We start from the raw sequence: 9,084 nt of genomic DNA on the forward strand, positions 1-9,084 counted from the left end.
AAAAAAAAAAAAGATCAAATTTTTGGCAAATGCCTTATTTTTTGGTGATTCGACAGCAACTTAACAGTAATTAACAGGATTAAGTAACAGAATTTGTGCCTAATTAAAGTCAGAAAGAACCTGAAAGATCCTGGTATAAACATAAACTGAAATATTAAAGACAGTTTGCTTGATTTCAGAACACAAATGCCTCCATTTAATGAACTTAAATATATACCTCCTTCTGTTCATGAAACTTAAATTCCTTTACCATGCTAGTAACATTCAATTCTTATTTCTGTCTTTTTCTATGAAAATCTTTTTCCAGAGAAAACTTCGTCATGCTTATCAGCATTAGTGATGGCACTCTGCTTTCCTGTAAAATAATATTTTTAAATCATCGCTTCCCCATGTAATGAGCTCAGTCAGAAAATGCCAAAAATTACCATCAAAGAGAGCACATAATTCCTGTCGTCTCAGTTTAAGTCAATTATACAGTGATTCCAAAATGTGCTCTGGTAGACTGAAACTATGACTAACTCATATATTTCTGTCTCCAGTAGTTCTATGAGAGCAGTTCAATGAGGAAAGACCAGTTAAAACAAGCACATTTCCATTTTTTTAAGATCCATTTTTGTGTGTATTGCTTTTGTTCACGTTACCACTTATAATTTTGGTTGAAAATCATGCAGGGGATGTACACAGTAATTGGAAAACTTTCACCAGTGCAATTTCTCACCATAACTTCTAGGAATAAACACCGGAATTTCCATTTCTAGAAACTGCATTTCTTAGGTCTTCTGTAAGAGAGCTGGTAAGGCATGGAGAATAGAAACTCAGGAAGCAGAGAAAGCTCTGGATCCTCTGGTTGTCATTATGCTATGAATTTGCATTTGAAGGTATTTGTCTTAAAACAAGAGGCTTTATTAGTGGAATGATTAAATTCCTTAAGATGCATCTGCTATGTGCGTATTCCAAGAAGAAAAGAAGAAACTATGTACCTCCTGGAGCAGAAGTATGAATTACAAGCACTGTCCTTGCATTACTCATAATCTACACTTTTCAAGTGTTAGGAAATGTTGATTATACAACATGAAAAAGAGAAAAGAGCATAGAGAGAAAAGATTCATAAGTAGAACTTTGTGTTGATGAGAACCAATTGCTAAGATTGATCAAACTGATCTTAATCATTCTTGTGAGTCACCCCCAACTGATTCCAATCTCTTTAGGATATTGAGAATATTATCTGCAGAGGAAATGGCTTTATCTTTCTGAGGAACACAATTATATTACTAAATGTTTTTTGGAAACATTCAGTTCATTAAGAGAGAGACAAAGACAAATATCACTGGCTTCAAATTGTTAGTTCAGAATCACATGGTGTGAAATTGAAAACATGCATTGACTGAAAATTATAAATATGTCAGCTACGGAGTGGAAAACATTATGTGCTCTTAAAATTTTAGTTTCTGCTAACTTTAATGGGACATTAGGAAATGATGTCATAACTGTCCACAGTCCTGTATTACAGTTCATGTGCTTACGTTATAAATGATACACATTATACAGTGAGTAAGCCTTGCCTGACGACAGATGTGAAGACACAGATGGGAAGCCAACACAAGCTGATGTTTACAGGAAGCTATAAAATATAAAAAGAGAAGCAGGATTTCTGAATGAGAAAGACAACCCAGTGTACTATGCTCGCCCACTTCCCCCAGTCACTATGGAAACTCCCCCACACTTGCTGTGTAAATTTTATTAATGTTCTCAATCTAAGATTGCTTGTCTGTAAAATAAAACAAATTACTTTTGAATCACAATTGACCACTGGATAGAATAAAATGGGCAAAGAGTATGGGACATGATGTCTGAAATATAAGGTGTCCAGTTAGGGACAATTTTGATTACAAAATTTAACAAAGCAAACAGGTACATAATAATGTTTGATGGAGATAAATAACCCTTCTCAGTTTCCTATTAGTTGTAATGGTGAAGACTGGACAAAAGAATTTATATTTGGCAATTTTCTGATTGAGAGAGAGGAGACTCTCCCTAAGAGTGGTAAATATCACTGTAGAACTTCAGTATTCAGTCAAATACAAAAGTCCTATTTTTTTAATGCATGTATTCTGTTTCTAGAAAAGATAGTTTGTTCTATCTTGAATTCATTAAATCTATGAACTTTCAAAGAAATATATATATATATATATATATATATATATATATATATATATATGTCTTGCTAGGTATCAGAATAATTGTACCATCCAAAATTCCCAATTCCTGCTGTTTTTTAGCAAGTTTGGCTTGGTAAAGGAGTTGGTTGATGTAAATCATCTAAGCTTAGAATTAGGAGATTATCACATATGATCTATTTGGCCACAGTTAAATTATGATAATATGGAAGAGGTTGAGAGGACTAGGAGCTGTTTAGATCAGCCTTTGCTTAAGAGATAAGAAAGAAGCTGTCAGCCTCCTCAGCTGTAAATGACAGAGAAACGGATTCTCTTGTGAGCCTCCAGCTGGAAGTGAACTTGCTCACAGTACCTTTATCTTTTTCATTTGTGACATAATTTCACCTTTTGGATACAATAGAGTAAGCAATGATTTTGTGTTGGTTAGGCCACTAAATTTGTAAAAATCCATTATAGCAGTACTGGGAAATTAAATATAAACCCTCTTCTATGTATTCTATGTGTGTTTTCATGAAATTAATGCTACGGTTTCAGACTATTTTCATCCTTTTATTCCTCTGTCAAGTCAAAAACAAAACATAAAGGTTCATGTAACTTGTCAAAGATGTCAAGGAGTCAATCAAAAGGACTGAACTTTGCATTAAGGTATGGAATCATCATTCTTTAAAGAATTACTTTTATTACCATTAGATTTGTTTTTAAACCACAGCTAAGGAGTGGATACTATAGCACATGTGTGGAGGACAGAAGAAAACTCTCTGGAGACAGTTCCCTCCTTTATCTGCAGGAGTCCTGGAAATTGAAGTGAGACATGGTGTTTGGAGAAAAGCTTCTTTACCCTCTAATCCATCTTTGTTTAGCCAGAGCCATCACTCTTATATACCACAAACACTACCATATACATAGTAGGTAGGCTGGTGAGCCCTTCATAGACTTCTTAAATGCCAGTAAGATTGAAAATGTTATTATAAGCATAGAAAATATATGTACCTTGAGTTTGCAGAAATGGAGCAGCAGTTTAGAACCCTTACTGTTTTACCAGAAATCCTGGGTTTGGTTCCTAACACACAAATGGCAACTCACATCATCTGTAACTCCAGTACCTGAGGGATAGGATATATTTCTTGATGCCTATTGGCTCCTGCATGCTGTGGTGCATAGTCTCAAACGCTTAAATATATATATATATATATATATATATATATATATATATATATATATATACCTTAAACATTATTTTTGTGGCTGAAGCATATTTGGGACATATTAGCATTGGATAATGTAAAAATAGTTTTTGAATAAATTGATCTCCATGTAGAATAGTAATATGTTACATTATCTATTGGTGAAGGAAACTGCTAAAGTTAGGGAGAAAAGAAAATAGAATATATCTTGTGTGCTAGTTTCTGTCTCATGTTCTCTACTCCACCCTCACACACATACTCATTTTCCAGAATTACCATATATAAAGAAAAAAGAAGAAACAAGCTATAACAAATGACCAGGCCAAATGAAAACTATTCATGGCAAAAACGAGATGAGGACAAGTAAAATGTCATACTATACTACCACTGGTCCATAATCTTCACTTCTTGTGACTTTCCATTCATCAGGTGACACTTCAGAACACTTGTTCCAAGTCAGTGTGAGGAATCAAGAGAAGGTTAAGAAAAAGAAACCCTGAACACTTGTAAAAGCTTTTAATGCAGTTGATAGATTCGTGACCTACATGGTACCACAATGGAGAGGAGACATGAAGAGGTCATTTCTTTGTATTATTTTCCCCATGCTTCATGACCTCTTACCTCTCTCCTTTGAATCTCAATGAAAATTTCTATCTTTGTAAAAGATGAACTTGCTTCCTTAGGGTGTGAATATTCAAGATTGTTTAAGTAAAATCTCAAAGTGCCATTCATCCCCTCATGATACAAACTTTACAGTCATATGGGAAAAAAGCTCTATTACATTTGGCAACTGTGGTAAAAATCAAGAAATAAGAAATGGTATCTGAGCCAAAAATTAACTTTAAGTTTTCCACCAGCAGTTTAAATTCCCATGAGATAGCAGAAACAGCTTGCTGATAGTGAGCAAACCCGATTATTCCTTCAAGGACACTGCATGCTAAATGGAGATGAGCTTACTGCGTCAGTGAATTAAAATGCCACCATCCCTCACTGGACAAAGGCAAGGTACTACTCTTCAACCTCTCAAGCTTTTATTAAAACCATTTCTCTGTACCGAGAGAGTCAGTGACAGGTGATAACCAAGACAGTTGTCAAACATTATTATTTTTTAGTTAGAACACTTTGAAATGGCAGTTTCATAATAACCCAGAAGTACATAAAATACCCAGTAAAAGCTCTACACTAAGTTATGAAGTAATAAAATGTAGCATGATTGAAATATTCTCTCAAATACCCATTGTTTTGGTATCCTTTCCAAACACACACACACACACACACACACACACACACACACACACACACACACACACGCGCGCGCGCGCGCGCGCACGCACGCACGCACGCACGCACGCGTGCTCGAGATCCCAATTTCAGATGTTTTCCATCTTAGGTTAAGGAAAGTTGCTTTCATGACAGCAGTACAAACACTTAACCCGATGCTGTCTTACATAGTATTTATTGCATGGCTAATTTGTAATTCCTACTGGTGGTTATATTTTTCTTTGAAGAAACAGCTGGAGGTCCCAAATAAATGTGTGTTTTATACGTGATTTCAGAAATTGGAGGTGGATCTCTTTTGTCGAAGGGCTTACTTTCTGTGGCTCTGATATTAAATATTTCTATTTTCAAGGCAAACAAAGCTGGGTACAATGAAGCTGCATACACAAAGGGGGCTCTCCTATCAGATTCACAGTGTCAATATAGATTCTGGGCAAGACTTGAAACTGCAGATATGTTAAATGCACTATATTTAAACTTTTTCAGCAAGGTTTTATGAAGAGAATTCAAAAACAAACTGAAATTATCCATTAGGAAGGTCTAAGGGGGCATTATTGTATTGGGAGTAAGTAAAGCAAAGATAAATTGTAGGATGAGAAGGCTTCCTGGTTATCTTTGAAAATAAGCAGAATATCTATATGTCAGATATAGACATCTACATGCATTTGAATTTAAAGTCACTTGACATAGTTCTCTACTTTCTAAATAGATGAAAAATACACTGACATTCTCTACATGAGCAGTCTCTTAATTATTGATATTGTAGAGCCACAATTAGTCTTGTTTGAAATTAAATACTGTCTTTATTTTAACTCAGAAGTTCTCTTTTTCAACTATTTCATCCCCATGTTAACTGGAAGGGATACAATATCTTGGAAAAACACAAAACTGGAGTATATTTTACATTTTCTTTTATTAAAAAATATCTTTACAAGTTCTTATTAGTCTATAGCATGGTTTCTTGAAGGATTAATTTATTTCAGGCTGAGGTTTTAGAAACACCTAACTATTTTAAATTATCTTTGTAAAAATAGAAATCGATTTTCCAATATAAGTGTTGCTTACTCTGGGGAATAGATTCATTTTAGAAGAAGAGTTGCGATCAGTGCCTTTGTGTAATGCTTGGCTTTGATTTTCTCCTTCATGGTTGGTGTAACTGTGGGGACCATGCAGGAAAATAAAGGGGCCAAAAGAAAAGAACTCTTACTTAGCTTTCTGCAAAAAGAAACAAAACTTTCAGTGGATAATTCTAGACTGGGACTGAAGGACTGAAATGGTACCTTGGAATTTTAAAGGCTAGTGAAACTAAACTAAACTTTGTGTTCAGTTCATCCCACCAATCTTTCTCAAAGATCTCCAGATCCAAGCTTCACTCAATCAATATTGCCATTAAAATTTAAAGAGTTAATGTTAAAATTCAACTAAACAGAAAATTTTTATGAGTACGAAAATAATAGTTAATGATTTTTCTAATGAACAGGGGATAGTATGTGCAATTTAATCACAGGAATATTTCTGAAACATCTCCAACCACATTCTTCACTTAATATTCACCAAAAATTATATGGTAGTATGCATTATGCCTGCTTTTTTCAAGATTTTAGAGAGTTACTGCTTAAGACAGCTTTAGAACCTAGGATAGACCACAGAAGAATCAAGTTAACAGGAGGAAAGTCAAAGTGATCTTTTCAGGTGATCCTGGTTTCATTATTAAAATAATTTAAGAAAGGGCTTAATGGAATCTCTAGGGCAGTTTTGTTAATACTTAAAAGAAAACCCACAGGACAGATAGTTCCCCAGAGGAAGGACATAAAGTAGAAGAAAAGGCTATGCCAGTTATCATATATGAGATCAGCCCCATGCCAGTGGAGCTAATTGAATCTGAGCCACGTAGCAAACAGATAGCCATTTTGTGGGGAAGGTTACTTTAAAGAAAAAAATTAACGTGCCTGATGTTTAATAAAAATATAAGGAGAGAAGAAATATGTTTGGTGGATGTGTAGACAGGTGTGGGGGAAGGAGGTACCTCTGTGTGTCCATGCTGAGGCATCCCTTCCCCCTGAGGGACCAGCCACACTATGGTATAGTACAGAATAGTTTATCAGTTTATCCAGGGAACGGGGAGGGGAGTTGAGAGAGTAGAGACAAAGAAAGGCAGAGAGAGAGAGAGAGAGAGAGAGAGAGAGAGAGACAGAGACAGAGACAGAGACAGAGACAGAGACAGAGACAGAGAGACAGAGAAAGAGAGACAGAGACAGAGACAGAGGCAGAGAGACAGAGAGAGAAAGACAGAGAGAGGAAGAAGAAGGAAGAGGAGGAGGAGGAGAAGGAGGAGGAGGGTCAAGAGCATGTGGAGAGAAAGGGAAGGAGAAGAACGGAGAGAGAGGGCGCAGGAACAAGGGAACAGAGCAAGAGGGGGTTGGGGGGCAGCCCCTGAGTCAGGCACACATGGATGTTGCCCTCTGTGAGAGTCTAGACTAAATGCCAATACCTGAAGTGCCAGAGGATGTAAAGTTGAACTCTGGTCAGCATCTAAAAGATAAATACAGAAGAGAAGAAAAAAAAAATATTATGCCTTTCTGAGCCAGGATTCATGAAGGTGGACAGACCCAAAGAACTAGATCCATCTGGAATGACCTTACAAAAAGTGGAGTTGGGGGAGAAGTGAGATTCTGGAAAGGAAAGTACATGTCTTAATTATGGGCTAGTTATTCCTCCTATCGTTTTAACATATCTTATAATAACCTGCCTTCCCAGGGGTCATCCCACCTTAAAGGGTGGTTCCTTAGCCAGATCATTGACCTATGTAATTGGAATGTTATATATCCACCCAGGTCAGATACTTCATTCTCTAGACCAGGGGAAATAGTTTTTCCTTAATGGGTTACTGTGACAATTATTTTTATTTGTTTTGTTTTGTTTTTTTGTTTTTGTTTTTGTTTTTGAGACAGGGTTTCTCTGTATAGCCCTGGCTGTTCTGGAACTCACTTTGTAGACCAGGCTGGCCTCGAACTCCGAAATCTGCCTGCCTCTGCCTCCCAAGCACTGGGATTAAAGGCATGTGCCACCACCGCCCGACAATTATTTTTAAATAATGAAATGAATTAATCAAAAGCAATCCAAATATAATTGAAGATGAAATTTGTGGAATCATAACATTAGTCATTTTTAATATTACAAGTTAAAAACATCTTTATTAAATATGTAGCCCAGTAACTCTTTATGCTGTTTATTTGTGTTGTTTTTAATAATTATATTTGGGTACCATTACTAAAAGTGTCAAATTATAACTCATTCATTGAGTCAGTACTAAAGCCATTACAAATAGTCTTTTAGTAATAAAAATCTTTGGGGGTAGATTCTTAAGTCAATGGTGAAAATTCTTTGTTTGCTGGAAACATGAAGCCTTTGGTTCAGTTTTGAACACCAGAAATAAAACAATAAAGAAAATTAATTGGTTTTTTTTTGTTTTTTCATTTTGTTTTTTAAAATCTGTACAAACTAGCCATGCATGTCACCCAAGTGAGTTAAAAACTAATGCTGTAATGTCTACCATTTCTGACAAAGAGCAAATGGAAATTACCAGGTCAAAAGGAAACTTGAACCTCCTTCAGCTCCCTCAGGAGAAGAAGGGAGGGGTTAGCAGGTTTGGGGAGGGGAAATCAGGAAACCGGATAATGTTTGAAATTTAAATAAAGAAAATACCAAAGGGAAAAAAAAAAATTCAACAAACAATGTCAATTAGACAAAGGCCAGCATTCCTTAGGATCTTGTGAAGCCAGTTCCCTTCCAGCAAAAAAGAGCCAGTTCTCACATCATTGGAAGAAATAACAAAAAACTATCTTAGCTGCCTGTTAGCATACCAATGTACATGCTCACCTCCAAGCTCCCTCAACAACACAATACCACCCTTCAAAGTACACACCAGCATCCTAGCTATTCTTCTCTCCTCCCACACCCTAATCTTCCAGGTTTATGAGGATCCCTGCCCCAGCTATTCTCTACAAACCTGCTGTAGCTCTTCTCCTTCTTTGCCCCACTCCTTCTTAGTCTTCCCAGATTCCCTCTCCCCCTTTCCTGTGGCCCTTTCTCATGCTCTTTATTCTCTCTGCTCTCTCTACCCCACCCCTGATACTCTCTTTATCCTCTGCTCTGGCCCTACTTCTCTCCTGGGCAGGTCCAGTCTGACAGCATGTTCAATCTACTCATTTCTTTCTCTGTTCTCAGCTCTTCCAGAAGCCTCTGGCTGCTCTCTTGGAGCTACAATAAAACACTTCATTGTAACCATAATGCGCAGCAGCCATGTAGTCAGTTTAAACAGAAATAAATTATTATTAAGTGAAAATAAGATTATTTTGTTGAAGATCATTGTACAATGGATAAGTATGTAATGGTCAAAGTGGGTTTAAACAAATTTTGCCAATAGCAAGCTTGCTTACTTACTA

This window comes from Mus pahari, chromosome 5 (assembly GCF_900095145.1).
Source record: "Mus pahari chromosome 5, PAHARI_EIJ_v1.1, whole genome shotgun sequence".
Taxonomy (NCBI): domain Eukaryota; kingdom Metazoa; phylum Chordata; class Mammalia; order Rodentia; family Muridae; genus Mus; species Mus pahari.